Source organism: Macaca mulatta, chromosome 10 (genome assembly GCF_049350105.2).
Source record: "Macaca mulatta isolate MMU2019108-1 chromosome 10, T2T-MMU8v2.0, whole genome shotgun sequence".
NCBI lineage: Eukaryota > Metazoa > Chordata > Mammalia > Primates > Cercopithecidae > Macaca > Macaca mulatta.
Genome location: NC_133415.1, coordinates 112,398,602 through 112,422,167, shown reverse-complemented (window position 1 = coordinate 112,422,167; position 23,566 = coordinate 112,398,602). Strand labels below are relative to the sequence as shown.

The following is a 23,566-nucleotide window of genomic DNA, read 5'->3' as shown; positions in this document are numbered from 1 at the left end:
TATTCATGCATTTTGCAGGAGTGTTTCTTCTTTCCTTTGGCTGCATGGAACCCCCGGTCTACAGCCACACCCGCGGGTGTCACTTAATGCCATCATGGGGAGTTGGGTGCTTCCTTCTAGTGACTTGCCATCAGTCACAGTGGGAAGACAGAAGGCCACAGTGGCGGTCTTGACAAGCAGGACACTCATTCAGTGCCACCCACTGCAATTGTGTTGAGGACAGTTGTGAGATTAAGAGAATTCTATTTCATGAGCACTAAGCTCCAATTCCAGAGAGGCAACCATTGCTTATTCTGCTCCATTGTCTGACAAGGAGCAGAAGACGGAAGCCTCCAGATCTTCTGGGGACAGGCATGGAGCTCACACCCTGGAAGGGCAGGATGATCAAGTGAAGAGAACCAGGAAGAAGGCAACCACTCACGGCCACAGAGAGAGTCCTGGGACAGATCCTGCCCTCACGGCCCTCAGAAGGAGATCGCCCTGCTGACACCTTGATTTCAGACCTCCAGCCTCCAACACTGCGAGAGAGTAGGTTTCCGCTGTGGAATTCCCCAGTCTGCAGCACGTGCTAGGGCAGCCACAGGAGATGGGCTCGGCCAGAACAGGGGAGGGAGAAGGTGAAGGCTGGGCCTTCTCGGGCAGCCAGGGCCTTCCTGGGAAGAAGGGAGATGGGGCAAAGGCTTGAGCCTCCACAGGCACCAGAGAAGCAGAGGCCTGGGGACCAGGAGGAGGCTGCCCCTGCCACCAGAGCATGGTGGGGGCACGACATAGAGAAAAGGAACCAGGTGGGCAAAGGCTGCCCCCGAGCCAGCATCCACGCACGCCGCCCATGCCACCTCAGGAACCAAGGGGCCTGGCACCTCATTATTTAAAAGTTAAGTTTCACCTGGTTGTTGTGAATCTATAGATGTGATAAAATTTCACACAATTATTCACTGAAAAAAACAGCAAAAGTGCTTGTAAAACCTGGTAGAATTCGCTAAGGCCTCTGGTTTAGTTAACGTCACTGTACCGACGTCCACCTCCTGGTGCCAATCAGTGAACCGCGGAAAGGTGGATGCTGTCATTGAGGGAAGCTCTGCAACCCCCATGTGAGTCTAAAATTATTTCAAAAAAGTTTAGAAAGTGTAAACAATTGTACTAAAAATAAAAACAAACAAACAAAGAAACCCAAAACAAGGTCTAACCTCTGTGGCTCTTCCTGGCACAGGGTTGCGGCTTCTCAGTCCTTTTCCCAGCCTTCCAGGGTCCCGCAAATCCATCCTGCTCTGGCCCACCTAGTAGGTGCTGTGGGGAATCCTCCAGAGCACAGGCAACAGGAGAGGTCTCGAGACCAACCAGGAGCCAGGAGAATGAACTGATCCTCTCCCCCACTTTGTGTTTCTTTGTGTTTTTGTGAATTTTGTCAAACAGAACTCAGGGAGAGAACAGGACTCGCCTCTCTCCCCGGGAGCCAGGAGCCAGAAATGCCTGCACGTGGCCCCATGCACGGCTGCACTCCGAGGGCCAAAGCCTCCATTCATGCGCAGGCTGCGGGGACAGCACAGCGCTTGCTCTCTGTGAAATGCCCGATTTCAGCTTGCAGCCATCACTAGCTTGCACAGCATCCCTGGCCTGCCTCAATGGCAACCCTTGTCCCTGAGAAGCACAAAGCCGCCTCTGCTCGGGAGCCAGGGCTGCAGCTGGGGGGCGTCTCCACCCCATGACTGGGCCCATTCTTCCCCAGCACACAGGCGACCCTGCCAGGGAACACGCATGGCTCGGAGCTCCCAAGTACTCTCTCCTGGCAAGTGAGGAGTGTAAATAAATCTTGGGAGGAGGACATGAGAGAGAAACACAGTCCCCGGAGGACAGTATTCTGGAGTGGCCACATGAGTTGGAAACTTCTACGCTGAAGCCTTAAGAGGTTGGTGAGTTTCCTGTCACTGAAGGCATTCGAGCAGGGACAAGAATTTTCCTGGCCAGGGATAGGCTAAGGAAGGGGTGGAAGGAAGCAAGCACGGCCTGGATAGGTGGATGGATGGAGAGAGAGATAGATACACAGATTGACAGATAATGGTAGATGATCGATTAGTAGATAGATGATAGATTATAGATATATTGAAAAATAGATGATAGATCTATTGATACATAAATAAAAATAGATAAATGATAGATTGATGGCTAGATGCTAGAATATAGATACATTTATAAATAGATGATAGATACATAAATAGAGATAAATGATAAATATATGGATGACAGACACATACATAGATACACAGAGCCTTCCTAAGCAGGAGGGCATCACTGAGTCACAGATGCAGGTGGGCACCTGACCTAATCAGTGTTGTCCAGTCCCAGATATCTCTATCCAACCACACACGTCTCCCCATCGCCAGGTACAATTTCCACCTGGGGATCTGATAGGTCTCTCAAACAGAACCTGTCCAAAGCTGAACAGAGCATTGATTTGCCCAGCCCCCATCCTGCTCATCTCAATGGCTCCTCCCCATTGCTGCCAGAACCTCTCCATCCTTCCAGCTGCTCAGGCTGGAACCCTTCCAGTCATCCAGGACTCTTCTCTCTCATGCCAGCCACCTGATCCCTCTCACACCACACCTAGCTCTACCATCATCTTAAGTGGATTCTCCGAAAAGCAGAGCTGCAGGCAGGCTTAGGTGCAGGTAGCTTATTTGGGAAATGTCTCAGGAAGCAGAAGCAAGGGAGCAAGGAGAGTGAGGGAGGGAGGAGGGGCAAACCCACACACAGGTGCATTTCCCAGGTCACAGCTGTAGGCAGCAAGGCTGCATTCTGTGAAAGCTCCAAGAAGCACCCACCTAAAGGATGCATGCCCAGGATGTTTACTCCCATTCCATCAGCTGAGGATTGTCCTTCAGACATTAGCTCCCCTAATGTTCTGGCTGCACTTTGATGCTTGGGAGAATATCCACAGCACCGGGCTAATGGCTGTGCTGTGCTGGAAAATGTTTGAGTGTTGTAAGGGAGCTGATATGTACATTTGCCAATTGCCATGGTGTAAATATTTCCCCCTGCGGCCAGCTTGCATTATTCATGAAAATGTAACCACCTGTTCCAACACAGCGCTCATCACCCAACATGCTGGTTGATTGAAGCCACAGGTGAAGACCAAGGCAGAGTTGGTCCAAGGAGCTGTGATGCAGGCACCAAAAACATCTACTGTGAACAAACTGCTCCAAACCACCAGCATCTCTGACTAAATGACCTTCAAATCCTCCCTTGCCCGGCACAATCTCATCTCACACTGCAGCCATTCAAATCTCCTTCAACGGGCAGCTCTGAAAATAAAGCCCAGGTCTTCCCCCAGGCCTTGGCACCTCTCCAGGATCCTCCCCTGGCCACTTCTTGGCATTGTGGGCATCAAAAACTTGCCGTTCTCCATCACTCACTCAGATTCCCTGGTCTCCTTGTTCCTCCCACACCCAAGCACACGCCTGCTGCAGGGCTGTTGCACCTGCTGTTCCTGCTGCCCTAGTGCTCTTCTCGAGGGTAGTCACATGACCAGCTCCCTCACTTTGCCTGGTCTCTGCACAGATGCCCTGCTCTAAGGTCTTCTCTGACCCACGATCACAGACAGTCGGGCTCTCCTCCCTGCCAGTCTCATTCCTCCAGCCTCACCTGATCATCATTCAAGGCATCTATAACCACCTAGAGTCCTATCACACATCTATTTCTATGCTGTCTGTTTCCCCTCATCCCACAAGACTACTCACTCCATGAAGGCAGAGACATCAGTCATCACCACAACCTGCCACATATAGCTATATGCAAACTCCAAAACCAGTGACAGACTTAAAACAGGTGTCCAGTAAATATTTGTTGAATGGCTGGTGACCATGAATTCTGGACGGAGAGTTCAGATTGGTTTCATTTTTAAATTCCCTGCAGAGTATTGCAAATAATATGTCTGGCTCTCAACTCCTGGGTCAGATGCCCTCTACAGTTTGGTCCAGCCCTGGTACCCCAAGGTGGGTTGGCCTCTCCCCAGCACAACGGAAGCACTGAGATTTCTTGCAGCACAGGAATCTCCACACCCCTCACCGCAAACCCTGAGGTATGCGGTCACAGATATAAGCGGTGAACCCTCCAAATGCCTCCCAGACCCAGAAACAGCCAGAAACGAACAGAGAAGTCTCATCTCAAAGTCAGTCCCTGCCCAGGAGCTCTCAGCCAAGAACCCTAGCGTAACAAGGGTGAGAAACAGCCCCAGGCTGTCACACAAGACAAGACGGTGCATGCAGAGGAAAAGCCTGGGTGCATCCATGGTGAGGATGTGCCCACTCTGACATAGGGGTGAGAGGAGGAAAACTGGGCTCAGAGGGGGAAAGCTGGGCTCAGACGGGCAACGGGAGTTGGGCAAGTTCCTAAGCAAGAGAAGAAGCCAAAGGCGGCCAGGGAGACATCAACGCGTTCCTCCTGCACAGCCATGACATCCTACAAATGATCTCTCTTAATTTTAACATCAGCTTTGGGAGAGGGCCATGAATAGATTTCTAAATATATTCCAGAGCAGAATTAAGTGGGATCTTCCAGTTTCTGAAAGTGACTCGTGGAGAGTGCATCAGATGGGATGAGAACATGACATCAGCCACAAAGGCAGCCATACTGGGCAGCTGCCTGCCAGGCAAGCCCTGTGCCCGCAGAGACCATTCTCAACCACTCCTCCCAACCACACCAGCTCCACGCACCTTCTCTAACAGGAATGGGGCTTGCCTCAGGGTCAACGGAGGCCTCTAGCTATCAGATTGCAGAGATCTCTGCAGACCCTGGCTCTCGGCAGAATTTACAAAGAAAACAAATGAGAATCTATTCCATGACTCAAGATGCCCTGCAAGCAGATGATGAATGTAAAAAGAAGTTCTGGATTGAAGGACATTCTACAGAACACCCTACAGGTGCTCCTCAAAACCGCTAAGGTCACCAAGAACAAGCAAAGTCAGAAAAGGTGTCACAGCAAGAGAACCCGAAGGCACATGATGGCCAGATGTCATGTGGGATCTGGATGGGATCCGGAGATGGAAAAAGGGCATTAGAAAAATACCAAGGATGTTGGAATAAAGTATGAACTTGAGTTAATAATAATGTTTCAAGAGTGGTTCATTAGTGATACAAATCTACTATAAGAATGAAAGGGAACCAGGGTGTGGGGCTTACGTAAAGTCTTTGTACTAGCTTCACAATTTTTCTATAAAATTTAAATTACTCTAACATTAAAAGTTTTTTTTTTAATCTTCTTTCTATCAGACTGAGTTAGGGGGCTCCAGCAGGTCAGCTCCAGCCCCTGGAATATGTTCCTTGGGTAGGCCCACAGAATGGCACTCGAGGTGCCAGAGACCACTCGGATAGGGACTGAGGCGGCTGCCAGGAGGTGCCTCCCACAGGCTACACAGGAGCAGTGTGGGAGGGAGACCAGGCCGGAGACATTTCTAGTCTCCAGAGCAGGGTGTCCTCAGATCAGCAGCATCAGCGGCACCTGAGATCTTGCTAGAAATGCATGTTCATGCTGGCTTCATGGCAGATGCGTCAAGTCAGGAACTCTGGGAAGGGACCCAGCATGCCGCGTAGACAAGACCCCAGGCGAGTCTCATATACCCTAAAGCTTGAGACCCCCGCTCTAGAAGATCACCCAGGAGGACAGAGACCCCAACAGGGAGCAGGTGTGGAGCAGTCCGCCAGTGCATCAGGGGCTGTGGGATGCAGCCACGTAGGAGTTGGTGCATGCTGTACTTGGCTTGAAAGATGACCTGGGATCAAAATATTCAGACACCCATGAGAGCACCAAAAGAGAGGCAATTTTCACCAACTTCCAGGCCCACATCAAAGAAAGCCACCCTCTAGAGACACTGCCTCAACCATTTCCCACTCTTTTTTTGCGATGGAAAAAAAAAAAAGAGTGTCGCCTCTGTCGCCCAGGCTGGAGGGCAATGGCCGGATCTCAGCTCACTGCAAGCTCTGCCTCCCGAGTTTATGCCATTCTCCTGCCTCAGCCTCCCGAGTAGCTGGGACTACAGGCGCCCACCACCACACCCGGCTAGTTTTTTGTATTTTTTTAGTAGAGACAGGGTTTCACCGTGTTAGCCAGGATGGTCTTGATCTCCTGACCTCGTGATCCGCCCGTCTTGGCCTCCCAAAGTGCTGGGATTACAGGCTTGAGCCACCGCGCCCGGCCCCATTTCCCACTCTTATGTCCCCACCCTCCAAATCGAGAGGCGACACACCAGCAGCTCCCATCCACTTTCCATCACTTCTCCTGCCAGTGGGTCCAGTTTCCCTCTTGGGAAACCAAAACAGGACACCCCCTCTACACAATACCCAGGGGTGCCAAAGCAGAAGTGGGGTGACCTTTCTGAGTCCCAGATCAGCGGGTCACCCTCTGCTCCATCAGTGTCAGCAGCTCTCCATCACTCCACAGGATACAGACAAAACCCCTCAACCTGGTCTTCCCTGTCCTGCGTGGCAGACCCGAGCCACCTCCCCATTCCCACGCACCAGCTGTTCAACCCATGCTCACACGGTGCCCTTCCCACCACAGGGCCACCACATCCACTGTTCCTCTGCCAGGGACAGTGGTCACCATCCCCACCCCTCCTTCATCTGGTCCATTCCCACATATCCTTCAAACTTCGTATCTATATGCCCCAGATACAGTTTTAAGAGGAAAAAGCCAGGCACAGAACAGGGGCTAGCATGTTTCCCTTCATGTTAAAAACAAAAGAAGAAGAAAAAAATGTGTAGAAATTTCCTGAAAGCGTACATAAGAAACCCATCAGCAGCTGTCTCGGGACAAGAGACGGGTGCACAGCCAGACAGACCTGGTTTTCGCTAACGAAAAAGACAGTCGATGTTTGTTGAATACATACATATAATATACACATACATACATGTAATAGGCACGTGACAGATCATACCATTTAACCCCCACAACAACGGCATGGTGCGGACAATACTATAATTCCCATTTTGTAGATGAGGAAACTGAGGCCAAAGAGGAGAAGCAGACAGCTGGCAGGTCGTAACACGGGCTGGACCAAGCCTGATCCATGTGGAGCTGGTATACCTGCCCCACCCCATCCTATCTCCAGCCGCCCTGGAATTTTTCAACATGCGCGTGTTCTACTTTTCCAGTTTTAAAAAGCCTGTTGAGTTTTTTTTTCCATAATACTCCTGCCTCCCACAAAAAGCATTTATTTTCCCTTCCCTGCCTATATTTCCAAGGGATGGGGGAGTGTTTTTGAAAGCTATACAGCATACAGGAACCATGGTTCTGAGGGTTTGCTGAAGATTTTTTTTTTTTTTTTTTGGTCAAAGCTGCTGTAAAATTAGAATCCTTGTAGAAGCCCTCCTCAAAATACATTTCACAATGGGACTACATATTAGCCCAGGGGTTTTGCTCCAACAGGATAAGCCCAGACACTCTGGATAGCAGTTCACAGCTTTCAAGCAGGATGTGCATCTCCTGGTGGGTGCCGGGAATCATCAGTCCTGGCCACAGCCGGCTCCCCCAGTAGCCAAGGGCAGATGGACAGATGGGAGCTGGTGTCCAGCTCAGGTCCCGAGACGTCTCTAACCCCTGGTCTCCCTCATTCTCAGTGTGGAGCTGAAGGGTCAAGAGACACACATGGCCTCTCTGTGTGCAGCGAGGTACTGGGACAATCTCTGGGCCTCCGCAGCAAACAGGGACACCCCTTGCAGCAGTCACACAGCAGCCTCCTCCTGAGACAGTGACCACTGCAAACCAGGAGATGGCTGCTGTGTCAGCAGGTCCAGCACTTTCTACTCTGCTAACTGACATGAACAGAGCATTTACCAGAAGGTAAATTACAGTTATATTACTGTAATGTCAAAATCCTGCAAAGGTCACGTGCCTCATCTGGAACTCATACCCACCCCAGGAGTAGGAACTAGCATTGTCCCCAGTTTATAGAGGAGGATCCCAAAGCATGGCCTGATGAAGGGACTGACAGAGGTTGGCCAGGCACAGTCAGTAGGGCTGAGGCTGAAGCCCGACCCAAAGGCCAGCTTTCAGGCACCCGGGCGCACTGGCTCCAGCTCCCTGCAGGAGGGATGCACCATGGCCCTGACCCTGAGTCCCTTTCAGCCTTTCAAAAAAAAATGAGGGGAAGTTATCACAAAAAAATCAGGGGACGTATGCACACATGCACACCCGCACAAACACTTGTACAGGCACATACACACACATACACACATGTACAAACACACACGCATACACACGCAATGACTCATTCTCCCAATGACTTTCGACAAAAATAAGCAGAAAAAGCTATAGTGAAGGTTATCGCCTAAAAGACAGATGGCAAAGTTGACCTTAAAAGATCTGCTTGTGAGTCTCAGAGGCTGTGCCTTCTCCCAGGAGCTGCCTCTTCTCTCTGGGAAGAAAGGAGCGCAGTGGGTAGGGAAGAGGTAAGACAAATTAAGCGCCATGTGATTCTGCAAAGGTGACCTCTCTTCCTTTGTCCTCTGCAACCCCAAACTCTTTTCCAGCTTGGCACACAGTATGTGGCGGATGTGGCTCACTGTGCCCCCCACACCTCCCCAGGGGCCGGTGGCCTGTGCTCCCTGTCACCTGTATACAGCTCCCGCAGGGAAGGCCACTGAGGCAGGCAGGAAGGCTAGACTGCCACTGCCAGCCAGTACCTACCTGGGAAAGGCCACCGTGGAAAATCTACAAAGGGTTCTGGACTACCCATGAGGGCAAGAAAGACGGGAAGGAGGCAAAGATCTTATCATGCACCAGAAATATGCCTGAACCCCAGAAGAAAGAGAGAAACGGGGCATGTTACGTGTGCCAAGACCATGCTCCCAGCTCTGACACCCTGGATGGTTCCCAAGATGTGCCAGGCTGACATGGGCTGCCCAGCATGGCCCCACCTAATCCCTGTTTGGGTCTGACTCAGGTCCTTCCACAGGGCAAGAGCAGGAGTCTGGGCAAGCCCCAACTCTGCCACCTGCTCCCTGGGGAACCCGGCTACATCACAGTCTGTGTGTACCGGGTGCTCACCTACAAATAACCGACCTGCACAGGGGTCTGCAAGGATGAGGAGGAAGCAGGGGTGGGAGCCCACAGCCCCTGAGAGCACCCTCCCAAATTCTACACAGCAAGCACCTCAGCAGAGGCGAGGACCTGGAGGCCTGGAGCATCCTATGCTGCCAGAAAGCAAGAAAGAGCTCAGACAATGATGGGAGCACTCCACTGGCACAGACGCCGACTCGAAGGAGCTCCCAGTGGCCATGTCTGGGACAGTTCCAGCAACAAGAAGATGACAGCAGTGGACTCTACTCCACAGGATCAACATACACGCAGGCGTCCACACTAGCGTAAGTAAACAGGTGAATAAAGGCAGGGGAGCGTGGGGGAAGCTTTCCTTTATTAGTAAGTAATGGAACTCACTAATACATTTAAGGGAAATGACGGAAAGAGAGCCACCCCTGAACACACACCATGGTGACAACTGGCAGGCGAGGATTCCCCGGGCGGGAAAACGTATGATGAGAAACAATGTCTGACAGTCTCAAGGTCGTTTCCCACAAAATGCTGACGAATTACAAAGAGGAAGAAAGTGTTAAATTTAGAGCAGAGACACCTGGCTGAGCAACCAGTCAACATCACCAGGATCGGTACAACTGACCTAGGGGTCTCCAGCGACATCACTTATGGGGGATTTGTGCCAATAACGCATAAACTGGATTTAATAAGAAGGAAACATCAGACAGCCCCTCATTTAGGGACAGTCTACAAAATAACTGAAAGTCCTATTCAAAGGCATCAGGCTATGAAGACACTAAGGAACTGTCCCACATTGGCGGACGCTAAGGAGACGTGCTGGCCGGATGCCACGTGGGATGCGGGGGGATCACAGGATAGAAAAGCATGTTGGCAGAAAAATGGACTCAATTCAGATAAGGTCAGTAGATGAGTTAATTGTATTGTACCAAAGGTAATTTCTTGGTTTTGATGACTTACTGTACTTAAGTGGGATGTTATTTGGGGAATATAGGTGAAAGGTATGCAGGAGTTATTTTTTACTATTTTGTGATATTTTTAGATGTCTAAAATATTTCAAAGTGAAAAGTTTAAAAATGTTCTAAAGGAAATTAGAAATACACATAAAAAGGAGTGAATATGGGGCCAGCTTGAGAGTCACACTAGTAAAGCCACCAGGTAACCATGGAAACACTCCGGGGTTAGGGTGAGTGTGAGGAGCCAGGGAGGGCCTCGGAGGGGTACCCCTCCAGGTCCTGTGTGCCCACAGGGAGGGTGACAACAGTCAAAAGGGCCCTGACACTTTCACAGCTGGCACAGCCCCCAGGCCACTCCTCCTGCGACCTCAGGACAATGCCATGACCAGCCCATTTCACAGATCAGGAAACCAAGGCAGCACAGAGCAGAAGCATCAGAGTCTGGCCGCACAGCTTTGCATCTCAGCTCTGTCAGGGTAGCCAGGTGACCAGGATGATCCCTTCACCTCTCTGAACCTGAGGCTTTCCCCTGTAATATGGAAGCAATAAACTTCCCTCCCCGTATTAGTTTTCCATTGCTGCATACACAAAACCATAAGCTTATGGGCTTAAAATAACACCCACTTATTAGCTCATAGTTCCATAAGTCAGAAGTCAGGACATGGCAGGACTGGGTCCTCTGCTTGGGGTCTCAAAGGCTGAAATCGGTGTGTCAGCCCAGGTGCCTTCTCATCTGCTCGGGGTCCGAAAGGCTGAAATCGGTGTGTCAGTGGGGTACCTTCTCATCTTCCCTCAAGGGGAGACTCTACTTCCGTGCTGTTGGCAAGAGTCAGAACTCTGCAGGTATGGGACTGAGATCCCTAGCTCTCAGCTCCTAGAGGTCACTCACATTCCCTGCCACACAGTCCCCTCCATCTTCAAACCAGCATCCTCCGCTTCCATCCTGTGCTTCCAGTCTCAGCCTCCAGGAAGAACTTTGTCCACTTTAAGGCTCCCTTGATTAGGGCAGGCCCACCAAGGCTCATACTTTCTTAAGTCACCTGTGCCTGTAACATAGCCTAGGCATGGGGGCGAGACCGCTCACAGTCGCCGGTCCCTGCCAAACTCAGGGGAGGGGGCTACACAGGATATGGGTCACGGAGGGTCTTCATTTGCTCACAGTAGGAGAAGCACACAGGAGGTAGTGAGCATCCACCCCCGCCAGCAGCCCTGCTCTATGGTGCCAGGAAAAGAAACTTTGCCCAAGGAATCCACATCCAACTCCCATTTTCCAGCTTCTTATGTATAAGGAAGAAAACACAGTCCATCCTAGGGCACCCCAAGCAATGTCTCCGAGTATCCTGCACTACCCCAGACTCTCTCCAAACAGGTCCAGGCCCTCAGCCCTGCTCAGGTTGAGACAGCAACTCTCGCACAGGCTTCAGGGCTCCTGCATGAGGGTCCTGGGCAGAGCATTTGGCTGCACCATGGGGTGCCCAGACACCACATAGGTGCCTCATGGCACATGTCCTCCCCTTCCCTCTCCGGCCCTTCCCTTCCAAGCTGAGATTGAGCCTCTTCTGCACAGATCCTACTCCGGACAATGTAGGCCCAGCCCCTTTTCTGAATGAGCTCTGCAAACCCCAACCCAGGTCCCATCATCTGTCGCTGCCACACCCTCTTCCCTGGTCTCACTCTGCTGCCTTCCTGGGACCCATTTCTGCCTGGGATGGCCAGCCAGAGTGATGGCTTGGAAATGTGCCTGATCACATTGTCTCTTGGTCCCTGTCACACTCACACACGCACACACTCACACCCCTCTCTTCAGACATCCCATGGTTCCTTCATGGCAGATAAGCTCCTCCCCAGTCCAGGAGGCCCCAACCGGCTGGCTCCCAGCTCCCCTGCATCCCCATCCCGCCATACTCCTGCTTCTCTCTTGCCTCTGGCCCCAGCCGAAGCTGCCCCCACCACCTGGCCTTTGCACTGCCAATCTCTCGGCCTAGCATATCTTTCCCTTCCCTGCTGGGCTAATTCCAAGCCACCTTTTGGCTCTAACTCAAGTGACCTCCCCTGGACCCTTCCCTCAGATCCCCAGACATGCCAACCCCTCTACAAGCCCGCAGGGCTCCAGGGCAGCCTCCCCACAGCTGGATGGGGCATTTGCCTGTGAGCTGATATGATCCAAGCCCATCACCCACCAGACTATCTACCCACAGGGATGAGACAACAGGTTTGCTTGCTGTGCTATTCCCCAAGCCCAGCCTCACCCCTGACATTATCACAGGCACTAAATTTGCTGGAAGGGAAGGAGAAAGAAGAAGGACAGAGGGAGGGATGGAAGGAGGGACGAAGGGAGAAATGACATGTGCCATGAGCTATGCCTCTTTTTTCTACTCAGGCTCTCATTTGTGGAAAAAAGCCGCTTAATTTCCCTTCCCCACCTAGCACAGGCACCCAGAATGTCAGCCCCATGAAACGTTAGCTGAGCCCCTGGGTGCTAAAGTGAACAACTTCCACCTCCTCCCTGCTAAAGATTTCACCAGGCAAGATGCAACCATCAGTTCAACAAAACAGAAAAAAAAAAAAAAATGACTGGAATCCCTCTTTTCCTGTAAGAAAATAGCTGCTCTACGCTAATATCCTCTGGAATACATTGTTATTAGTTAATTTTGTAACACCACATAGGGACCAATTGTTAACAAATGTGTAGGCTCACTTTCAGTGATGCATATTCCTGAAAAGTCACACTCAGGCTGCTGCCCACTGGCTTGCTCATTCGCTCCAGGAATTCCCACCAGGGTGAGACTATTTAACCTGAAGCCATCATGGAACTGTTTGTTTGTTGTTGTTGTTTTGGGTTTTTCCCCCTCGATTTTAATTTTTTTATGGGAACATGGGAATAGGTCTGAGGAGGGGTGCTAGGCATCACTATCACGTACCCAAGAGTCAATCAATGTTTACCATGCACCTACTATGAGCATAGCTCTATTCTACAGCCCAGGATGGAGCTGGAACACCACAAATCCCCAAAGAAAAAGGATACAAATATAGTCCCCAAGTGGAAAAGGGCTGGAAAAATATTACAGGAAAATAATCACATTAAAATGTCAACACTGTTTGAAGTAATGATCTTAAGGAAAAGACAGGCTGTATTAGACTCCCAGTGGGAAGCAAGCAGAGAAAGCCAGCCCAGGTGAATGAGAGCACAGGCGATACTCTGAGCTTACCCCACATGGCATGGTATGAAATTTGCTCCAAAACTCACCCTTCTCATTAAAAAAAAAATGAGCTAAATTATAAATTTTCCCTAAATCTTTTGTTATTTTACATCAAAGCAGAACCAGCTACTTGCAAGGATTAGGGGAAAGAACCAACCAAAGCAAACAGCTGGTGCTCCCTTAGCTCAGTGTCCACATGCAGGTTCCTTCCTGAGCCCAAAAGCAACCCTAAGGAGCCCAGGGGCTCGTGGTCAGCTCAGCGTGGCCACAGCCTCACGTCCCAGCTAGAATGAGACTCAGTCTTTGACCCTGGGTCTTTCACCCAACTCACCGTTCTGACTGCCTCAAGCCAGCTCCCCCACTAGGAAATCAGGGTGGTGCAACACCTTGAAAGGAGCTTCCCAGCACATGCCAACAGTCTCCTGAACCAGCTCCAGGGCAGTACAGGGTGATGGGAGGAAGTTCCAGAGGGATGCCCGATTTCACCCAGCAGCTCAGGCCAGGAAAACCCTCCCTCCTGCATCTTGAGGACCAAAGGGAGACAAGGGCATCTGGGAGCCTCAAAACTGCACCAGACCAGAGCCTCCTGCTCTCATCCACCAAGACATGGCCTTTGGTGAAAGCTTCTCCACAGTGATAGGAGGAGGCGAATGCTAGCTCATGGTGACCAGGATCGTCCTGTGTCCCAGGAACTGAGCTAAATGCTTTACAGAAATCATCTCCTCTCAGCATCATGACTGCCCGTCTAAGGGGGTATTAATATAAGCAAAGTAATCCTCACTCTGCAGATGGGAAAACTGTGGCTCAGAGATGTTAGGTAGATCTTCCAAAGCCACACAGTGAACCCAGGCAGTCTGACACCAGAGTCCACGTATCTGCAAGCACCCCACAGACCTTGTCTGTTGGCATCCAATGTCAAGGCATCGCCCTATCAGAGGTGGCAGGAGATTCCAAGATGATTCCGACTCCAGGAGCCCACAGACTACATAGGTCTAATGTGTGGATTACCAGACTGGCCCCAATTCTCCACCTCTCCTGTGTCTACATATGACCTTCCTGCTCCTCCAAACAAAGGGGTCAAGTGCTTTTCCCTCCCTTTGACCTGAAGTTGGCCAATAGGCTAACGGAATCAGCATGAGTGAAGGTTTTCAGCCTAGGCCCTAAGAGGTCCCACGTATCTTCACCACTACACAAGACTAACATGGCTGGTTTAGAACGCAGGTCCAAGAAGGATAACAGATGCATGGAGAAGAGCCAGCCTGGACTTTCAACCCTGCCAACCTTCAGAAACCCAAGGACTGAAAGCTCAATGCTGTAGGGCCACTGAGGTCTAGAGATTGCTTTTGCAGAAGCCTGTGACACTTGCGAGAGAATGAATGGGATACAGCACAGAAAGGGACAAGTTGAAGAGGCCTGGCACTTATTACTTATGTGTCCTGTCATTTTACTTGTCAAAATGTTATGCCCCTAGCCAGACCATGAGCCTCTTGGATGCACGATGCCTCTTTACATTGCCCTCACACCATGCTCCGTGCACACAGTAGCACTTAATGCGTCAGCAAATAGCTAAGTAATCGTGGCCGGGCCACAAGACCAAGATGAAAATTTACAACAGCATTTCCCCATTTCACTGAAACCTGTACACCAGCTTTGTGGTTTTTGGCAAGCCTGTGTCTTCCAAGCACTACCTGCATGGTTTCTTCACATATTTCTGTGTATTACCACCAGTACGTTATTACTATTTTTAAGTCATGTTCTTTTTTATGTAAATAAGCTTGATTGGAAAGAACACTCCTATAGGACCCCTCTCGATGGAAAACCTGTATCTCTGGTTGTACATAGAGACTAACAGGAAAATAAAGAATGTGCGGCAGGAGCCAGGCAGACCCCCGAAAAACAGGTGACAAGACAGTCCTGACTCCGTGGAGGTCATCAGATCTCAGAAGCTTTGCACAAAAAATCCAGCCAATAAATGTGCCAAAGTCAGCAACCACTTGACCCATGTGACTCAAGAAAGGCAGCCACCCCAGGAGCAACGCTGCCTAAGACAACGTCTTCCTGCCAAAGGGAAGCAGAAAGATCATTTCTGGCATAGCTTCCTGACTTCATTGAAACCCCAGAGCTAGTGATCACAATAAGGCAACAATTTTTTCTATATATGGATACAAATTTTCAAGAGATAATTGAACCAAAAAGTAATGCCATAACAATACAACTCATTAGGAAGAGTATTGCAAGACCAATGGTGACTTTTTAAAAGGGTTGTATTACAAACAGGAGCATAGTACATATAATAAATACACTTCTTAAGTAATATAACCGCAGCTCCTGTTTTCTCAGTGCAGGGCAGATCCATTTCGTCGCTGCCAACTAATCAATGTCAAAGTCTACAGATGTCATGCCCATTAGATAAGGTGCGTTGCCAAGCTACCCATCCAACTGACTTGCTTTAACAAACAGGAACACAAGCCCCAGCCCATTAAAGACGGGACCTTCAACAACTCTGCAGACAGCTGATTCTCTGCCATTACCTTGCCTGACTTTCAATAAATAAATCTTGTCCCAGTGGCCATTCTGGTTAAATGAACTGGGAAATGAAAGAGTACATTTGCCTCTGTGTGCTTTTGTGACTACAGGTATGTATACATCTGTCAGCTAGATGGCTGGAGCCAGGAATGGGGGTGAAACACACATATCTATTCCATGTAAAGGACAGAGGACCACTTTCCAGTAAGATGCAGGATGAGGGAGGCAGAAGCTGGGTGGTGCAGATAGGGATGGGCCAGGCCTCAGACTCACTTGGATTCAAGATCCTCTTCAAGCCACCCCTTTATATAAATGCGACCATGGGCTGGTTACTCAGCCTCCCTAGCTTTCTGGCCCTACCTCAGGGGTTTAGAGGAATATTCAATAAAAGGAAGTATGATGGTTCCTTTTATAACAAGAGTTGACACTAAGCACATTTTCACTCCAGCCGTTGATCACTGACCAGATGATTGGCTCTATGAGCAACAGTGACCCTGCCTATCTTGTTCCCTGGACATTGTTAAATAAAATTTGAATGGACATAATGTTTAGGCTTGGATCACACATCTTAGCCCGACCTTTAATGTCTTAGTAATGGCACAAAACATAAAAACTGCTTCAGTCTTCCCATGAGATTCTTTCTATCTGAGGTTTGAAGGGGCAACTGCAGGCCACATGCAGCTCCCAGACACGTTTTGTTTTGGTCACACGGTGCTTTTATAAAGTTGATAGGGCAGAGACTGTAGTTCACTACCTAATAGTCATTCACACCCTCCCCTCCCTCTGAACCTGCTCTTGTTAGGGGTAGCAATACACCTATCTTAAACAAACAAACAAACAAAAAGAAAAAGTTATACTTCCTAGGCTCCCTGGCAGCTGGGAGTAGCCATTTGATGCCCTCAGGCCAAAGAGGTATAAGTGGGTGTCACTGGGCAAGGCTCCCAAGAAGGCAATGGCAAACTTGGCAGGTGGACACCCTGTGCCTCTCACTATCCTCTTTGTCCTGCCTAGAAAATGTACTTGTTGCTGGAGGTAAAGTAACCATGTTGCAACCAGAATTCAGTATGAAATTCACTGAGCATCTCACCCTGCGACAGGGACACCATTATGCTGTCTGGACTTCTGGTGGAAGGAAAACCTTTATCTTCTTTAAGCCAGGGTTATTTAGGTTTTCTATTACATAAAGTCAACCCAATCCCTAATAGATAAACTTGCCAATATTTAAAAATCACATCTGATAGGGTTTGAATGTTTGTCCCCTCTAAATCTCATGTTGAAATGGAATCCCTAAGGTTGGAGGTGGGGCTGGGTGGGAGGTGTTTGAATCATGGGGGCGGATTCCTCATGAATGGCTTGGTGCTGAGGGAGTTCTCGTTCTGATAGTTTATAAAAGATCTGGTTGTTTAAAAAAGCAGGGCACCTCCCTTCCTCGTCCCTCTCTTGCTTCCACCATTACTGTGTGATGTGCCGGCTCCCGCTTTGCCTTTTGCCATAATTGGAAGCCTCCTGAGGCCTGACCAGGAGCAGATGCTGGCACCATGCTTCCTACACAGCCCTCAGAACTGTGAGCCAATTAAACCTCTTTTCTTTATAAATTACCCAGTGTCAGGTATTTCTTTATAGCAACACAAACACCTAACACAACATCTCATATGAAAATCTGGATTCCCAGTGTCGCTCTTAAAACAGGATAGTCAGCCAGGCATAGTGGCTTACACCTGTAATTCCAGCACTTTGGGAGGCCGAAGTGGGCAGATCACGAGGTCAAGAGTTCAAGACCAGCCTGGTCAGCATGGTGAATCCCCATCTTTACTAAATGTACAAAAAATTAGTCGGGCATGGTGGCACACACCTGTAGTCCCAGCCACTCGGGAGGCTGAGGCAGGAGAATTGTTTGAACCCAGCAGCAAGAATTACTTGAACCATGCAGGCAGAGGTTGTAGTGAGCCGAGATGGTGCCACTGCACTCCAGCCTGGGTGACAGAGTGAGACTCTGTCTCAGAATAAAAAAAACAGTCTCGCCAGCCTGGGCCCACATTTCTGCATGGCAAGAAGCAGCTCTGCCCCAGCAGGCATGCACCCTGACCCTCCCATGGCGGGAGTCCTGGCCCTGCAGACACTGCAGTTTGGTACCCTATGTTAAAGAGTTTTCTAGTACATGGAATAGAACCCAGCTCTCAATTTCAATAAGAAAAGGTCTCAAACTAATATACTTGTGTTTTTTTTTCAAACTTTTTCTTTTTACCTCTGTTCCTGTGACATTTCATATCCTCCCATAAATGCTGCCCTGGCTAAACCTCTGGGGAGGGCCCAGGACACACCCACTATCTGCACCGTCCCCTCCGGCACGCTTTGGCCATGCCACAGGACTAGCATCAACAAGGCTCGCCTGTGTCATTCCAGACAGACACCCTCCCCTATAAAGCACCTTCCCTGAAGATACGCTTGCAAAGGAAACAAACTCATCAGAGCAAAACAATTCCCACAAAACACACATTCAAATCCCATTTCAAGACAACCAGTGTGCTATCCCCAAATTACCAGACCAGAGGGAATAATGTGCGAAGGTGAGGGGACTCTAGGAGATTTCCAGTCATGAGGTGGGGAGCCAGGAAGGGAGCTGGGGAGCAGCATCCGAGGCTGGGTGGACCTGGGGCCGGAGAGGGAGGCAGGGGTAGGGGAGGCACAGCCTCCGAAAAGGTGAGAATGAGAAAGTGTAAGGGAGGAGCCTTTTAGAGCCAGGGGCCCAAAATCCAGAATCCGAGCAGGAACCACATCCTCCTCCTCCTCTTTCCTCCACCATTCGCTGAGAATGACCCTGGTGCCTGAAGCTGTTCTGCGTCACTGAGGGACACGGTCCCATGACTCCTTCCTGGCCCCTAGCCAGATCGGTCCTGCTCTGACTCACATTTCACAGAGCTCAGAGAGGCTCACCAGCTCAGCCAGGCACAGAGCAGGGCTGGGGTCGACCCGCAGGCTGCTCCTCCCCCCACTCCCTGCTGTATGCATCACGGTGGTCACTGCCGCCATGACTTTGTTAACCAAAGATGGAATTACCTCAAGGGGATTGGAGACTGTCTGGGGAGGTATCTGCCTCCTAAAGCTGCATCTCAAAATTTACTCATTGTTAAAGACAACAGCTCAGTTATCCTCACTCACTCTGAACTTAAGGACAATAATGCCTGCCATTTTACATTAAAGGAAATTGAGATTCAGAGAGGTAAAGTGACTTGCCCAAAGTCACACAGCTTGTCCCTGACTGAGCCAGGACTTGGACACATTTATTTAGCTCCAGGGAAAGAATCTCTTTGCATCTCATTGTTCTCTTGTCCAAAGAAGCCCTTCTGGCAAGGCCCAAGTGTGCCGCATTGCAGGTTCTCTGGGAAAACTCACTGAATTGAAATAAATGAGACCTGTGTGGATAGGAAATTATCTCTGCTATTTACCCTCCCTTTCAGAGGATGAGATGATGAGACTAGGGAGGCTGAGGGTCCCTTCCTGCAGAAGAGTTCAAGACCACACCAATCACTCTGACACATCCATTCCATCAGCATTCATTGGGGAACTACCAGGTGTTAGCACAGTGCTAGCACTGGTGACACAGCCAAGAAGACCACAGACAAGGCCCTGCCCTCAGGGAGCTTACAGTCCAAGCAGCACTGTCCAACAAAGCTGTCCGCAAGGATGGAATGTTCTAGATCTGCACTATCCAGTATGGCAGCCACAGCTGCATGTGGCTCCCACACACTTGAAATGTAGCTACAACTGAGGAAACAGAATCTTAATTTATTTTATCTTATTTAGATTTAAATTGCCACATGTAGCTAGTGGCTACTGTATTCGACCATAAACAAGTTTGTCCAATAAACAAATGAGATCATCTCCAGGAGTGCCAAGTGAGGTACTGAAAACAGGCTCCTATGACCATGAGGAAGGCAGGTGAGGCTGGAGAGTGCCCCTGGGCCTGACTTCCTCATGTCTGCTGCTCCAGTGCTAACAGCTTCGCCTGCTACCTGGCAGGTCCTAAAGACAAAGGGGTTCATTGTCATTGGCTTCTGTGTGGTGTTAGGGTGGGAAGGGGGCAGAGAACAGGATATTTTTTCCTTTGGAGACAGGGTCTACCTCTGTTACCCAGGCTAGAGTGCAGAGGCATGATGTCGGCTCCCTGCAACCTCTGCTTCGCCAGCTCAGGCGATCCTCCTGGCTCAACCCCCCAAGTAGCTGGGACTACAGGAGCACACCACCACACCCAGCTAACTTTTTGTATTTTTTACAGAGACAGGGTTTCACTATGTTGCCTAGGCTGGTCTCAAACTCCTGGGCTGAACCAATCTGCCCACCTAGGCCTCTCAAAGTGCTGGGGTTACAGGTGTGAGCCAACATGCCCAGTTGGGAAAAGGAATTTTAAAGCATCCATTTTCTATAATGAACAGGCAATGTTTTCATAATCCAAAAAAAAAAAAAAAAAAACTCTAAGTTCTCAAACTCAGTATTTTTTAAGCATCTAGCTTTTATGTTTTTAATAACCCTGAAGAAGCTGACAATGTAATTACTGCATAGTTCTACTACTAATTAAGCCATGTAGACACTCTACAAGGGACCAGAGGGAGATCCTCCGAACCCAGGACTCCAGAATAAGAGAACATTCGAGGAAGAAAGCTAGAAAGAGCCACAGTACAGACAAAAGAGGCTCCTGCCCCCGCCCCCTCCCATGCCCAGGCAGGGGGCAGCATTAGAGGGTTTGAGGCAAAGGAGAGACTAGACCAGATCTGCATTTTGGAAACTTCCTGTTCTACAGGAAAACCGATGAGAGGAAGAGAACCAAGACTCAGCGTTGAGGTTGTCCAGGGAAGGGAAGGTAGGAGCTAAACCCGGGTGGGGGTGAGGGTGGGGATGGGGGTGGGGGTGGGAGACCTGAAACAAGTGGGTGGGCTCCAGGAGGCCAGTGTCCAGCGGACCTGCAACCGTGGGAGAGGGAGGTGTCAAGAACAGAGCCTGGTGTTGAAGGTATGTGGCTGATGCAGGTGATGAAGGAAGTGGCCATCAGCACAAGCCCAGACCTGTCTGCCAGCAGAGTGGCATGAAGGAGGAAGGGGCCAGCATGGGATGCCCTGAGCCCAGGGCCTGGGGAATGTGTCTGTGCATCCGTCTGTAGCTCACGATAGGGGAGGATGCTCTGAGAGGCTTCTCCCTCTCCAGGTAGTAAAGCAGACCTGGATCTGGCCCTGCAGAAGGATGTGGCTGCTGGCTCCTCCTTGCTCGCCCTTCAAGCACTCTCTGGCCCCATCTAGCTGGCAGGAGTGACCAGTTGCCTGGTCAGGCACTGCCACATAGGTTAAGACACCAGCACCTGGGGCTTGTGCCCATTTGTCCTACAAATGCTTACTGAAAGTCTCCTGCATCTGAGCTCTGTGCTGAGCTCAGGGGTGCAGCACTTCAGGTGACAGTCAAGCTCCCTGTCCTCAAGAGGCTCCCAGTCTAGAAGAGACACTCCACAGAGAATGAAACTGACAAGAACCCCAGGTGTTGAAGAGTGCTAGGCGCAAATCAGAAATGAGATCAGAGTTCACTGGGGTGCGGCACAGGTCTGAAGGACTGGAAGGACCCAGCAGGACACAAAGGTCTGGAGCTCAGAGCCAGGGAGTTGGAGAAAGGAGCTGGAGAGGCATGGAGCCAGGACAGAGCAAGGCAGCGACAGCCGAGGGACAGGGGATGGCTGGTGAGGAGCAGTGATGGGATCATGTTGAGGAAGGCCCAAGAGGCAGCCTGGGACCCAACAAGAAGGAGGCCACCATTGTGCTGAAGCCGATGCCAGGGCTGGCCCGAGGATGTGGAGGGGGCAGAAGCCTAGTCCCAGAGCCTGAGAGCAGATGGAAGAAAAGGAAGCAAAACTCCTCATGACCATGAGCTCCTTCAAGGGAGGAAAGATTAGGGGATGCTTCCTTACCTTTGAGTAAATTTCTATTTTGGAAGAACACCTAACCATGCTCATGGGTGTGGAGCACGGATTTATAGAGAGGCACATTGTGAAGGTGCAGACAGGCCCATTAACGAAGCAGTGGTTAGAGCGGCAGGAAGGTCAGGCCTAGGGGAAATATTTCATCCCCGCCACACAGTCCATGGCCACAGACCTGGCCACAGCAGATTTAATGCACTAATAAGGCCACAAAAAGACACTTATGTTCACTCTCAATCAGGGAACTGCAAATTAACACAATAAGAAACCATTTGTCACCCTTCGTGCTAGAGAAAAATAGACTGATGATCTCAGGTGTTGGCAAGGGTTTGGAGAAAGGTCACTCTTATAGATTATGGAAAGAGTGTGAATTCATACATTTTCTAGGAGGGTGCAATATCATTAAAATAAAATATGTGGGTCCCCTATGTCCTCAACATCCCACGAGCTGGTGCACACACACCCCAGAGGAAATTCTCAGGTGAGTACAAGGCAGTTTGTGCCCAGGTAATTACAGCTATGTTGTCTGTAGTGGGTAAAACCTGGAAACAATACAAATATCCAATGGCTAAACTGAAAAATATGTTCCTTGGCATCCTGTGTGGGTGTTAAAAGGGAAAGGGAGATGGATATTTCAATGAGGCAAGATCTCCAAGACCCAGTGTGGAGCAGAACCACTCATGGAAGAGCCATGAGTCCAGCGCATTCCCGTGTGCCATTTTCCAAGCAACACAAGTATATAAAACATTAGGAAAATTCCCAAAGGATGCCGCTCAATTCCCAGCAGGGGTAACCTCTAGAGAATGGGAGAAAGATGTGTCAAAACATAGCTCACCTTTCGAGGAATGCTTGGAGTCTTTGCAAAGGGAATATCGATGCATTAAAAATTCCTTTGCAGGGAAAGGGTGAATGCAACCTTGGACTCTTTCATTAAATTATAGAATTTAGATGGGAGGAGACAGCTCTGCTTCTTTACTCTGTGTGAGGTTATTCCACAGCTGGAGTTCCACGTTCAATTTTCAGGAGTCTCACATTAGAGCAGCAGGTGGACAAATAAGGGAGGCCATCTAGGGAGAGCAGGTGAAGGGCCTAGACTTTTCAAGAAGTGATTGAGGTTGTTTCAATACCTAAAACCTCAGGCTCTCTCAAAGCCCAGAGTAACACGCAGCAGGAGAAGATCCCATCAGGACTGGTGAATACCAGACCCCTTGGAACCACTGGAAAAAGAATTCTTCAACAGATCTGCCCAAAGACAAGCATGCACTACATCAGGAAGAAGTGAGTCCACCATCAAAAGAGGTATGCAGGCACACAACAGGCCAGCCAGGCAAGGTGCTTACAGAAAATATTCCAAGTCTGCCCTTCCTCCATCAAGTTTCCAAGTTCTTTCCAACTTGATGATTCTGATTATCTTTCTGCTAGAACAGAAACACAATCCGCTTCACACAATCCATAAATACTTAATTGCTTGGTGCTTTTTAGTAAGGTTTTACTGCTCACAGAATTGCACATACTTTAGACTTTTCACCTCTGACACCTGCTCCCTGAGTCCCATTTTGACCAGTTGCACCAGAGTAGAGTTCAAGCCTGCGCCCTCTCACGCATAACCTAATCACAGGCATCCCAGCCCTTCCTCCTCCTTCCCTCATGGACCAGCACCACCTGCCCAACCCTCCGCTCCCACCCACAGAGGCATAAACTCACAGACAGCCAAAAAGCCAAGTCCTCCATAATTTCCATTTCAAGTTTGCTTCCTTTTACTGCCAGGGAGACAAAGGGAGCTGAGAAGGATTCTCACGAGGAGCCACTCAACTTCCATGATTGGAACAGTTGTGGATGCACCTCTCCAACCCAGAGAAAGACAATCCATCATGGAGTGCTGAAG

The 23,566-nt window shown here is 49.8% G+C and overlaps 1 protein-coding gene and 2 long non-coding RNA genes across 10 annotated transcripts in view; 1 reads left to right on the top strand and 2 right to left on the bottom strand.

Annotated features, from left to right (window-relative positions):
- Positions 1-23,566, bottom strand: part of PHACTR3 (phosphatase and actin regulator 3) — a 271,374-nt gene that overhangs the window by 218,419 nt on the left and 29,389 nt on the right. For 2 of the 8 annotated variants that reach the window (XM_015148695.3, XM_077952098.1), the window contains exon 1: positions 1,188-1,354. The exons of the other annotated variants lie outside the window; for them this stretch is intronic. The gene's annotated coding sequence lies outside the window, so the exon portion shown is untranslated. Of the gene's footprint in view, positions 1-1,187; positions 1,355-23,566 lie in introns of those variants that run through there. 8 annotated transcript variants of the gene reach the window in all.
- Positions 284-5,097, top strand: LOC144332206 (uncharacterized). The gene is made up of 3 exons (XR_013400090.1): positions 284-528; positions 1,414-1,906; positions 3,085-5,097. It is a non-coding gene; the product is annotated as an uncharacterized LOC144332206 (long non-coding RNA).
- On the bottom strand, positions 7,250-10,983 carry LOC144332208 (uncharacterized). The gene is made up of 2 exons (XR_013400092.1): positions 10,399-10,983; positions 7,250-10,333 (listed from the first exon to the last, which is right to left on the bottom strand). It is a non-coding gene; the product is annotated as an uncharacterized LOC144332208 (long non-coding RNA).